General features: G+C 37.4%; 1 pseudogene; it reads left to right on the forward strand.

The window, feature by feature from the left end:
* The first annotated feature begins 416 nt into the window (after positions 1-416).
* LOC121281657 lies at positions 417-622 on the forward strand (annotated as a pseudogene).
* The last annotated feature ends 231 nt before the right edge of the window (positions 623-853 follow it).

Raw genomic sequence — 853 nt, forward strand, 5'->3', positions numbered from 1 at the left:
GCATTTTCCTCCCAGCTTCCTATCCATTTAGAATTAGCTTTAACATCAAGTCATCTTTGAACTTTAATGAAGCATGGTGGACTCACAGACCTGAAATAAAAATAAACTAGAATGAATGGATTCCTTTTTCTGTTAGTATACATGAATGTATACTGATACCAGAGTGATGGCTATAGCTCATGCTAGATAATGCCCCATTAATTATACATAAAAACAGACTTTGGCTTTATTAATATTACAGGATTCCAGCAGTGATTTTGCTATGAAATAAGTGGCTGTCAGGGCAATGTGAGTTGTTTATGTCTGCCAGATGACTTTTCTGAAAGCGAATCTAGTGACTGGAGTTTATGTAGAGCTATTGAATCTCACACAATAGAATCACCTTCCCAGATGAAGTAATGAAGTAAGACACAGCTGAAAAGTATCTACTTTCTGCAGAATGGGAGAACAAGCTTGTAAAGTTATTGAGCATGTGATACATTAGCTGGACTACAGCACATGATATGAATGGCACATGGACGAGGCCCTTGCGCTTTATCCATGCGGAATCGATATCAAGAGATTTCGGAAACACAATTTTTGTGTCTTGGAGCTGCTGGTGATCGTTTGTCTCGGTGCTCTGCAAAAGAAAAAAAAACAGCACATGATTCATATACATAATGTCCTGCCTGCCACCTGCGTTGCTTGAAAGGTTTAGTTTGTATTTTGTTTCAATATTGATCAGCTGGTGTTAAAAGACAATCTAATCATGCTTTCTTTTATGACTTGAATTACTTTAGTCCTCAGTAATTCCTTATTCAAATCTCTGATTCTCGCTGACCCTGCAGTTTGTTGTTTTTCCCATTTGTTATGA

Source organism: Carcharodon carcharias, chromosome 8 (assembly GCF_017639515.1).
Source record: "Carcharodon carcharias isolate sCarCar2 chromosome 8, sCarCar2.pri, whole genome shotgun sequence".
Taxonomy (NCBI): domain Eukaryota; kingdom Metazoa; phylum Chordata; class Chondrichthyes; order Lamniformes; family Lamnidae; genus Carcharodon; species Carcharodon carcharias.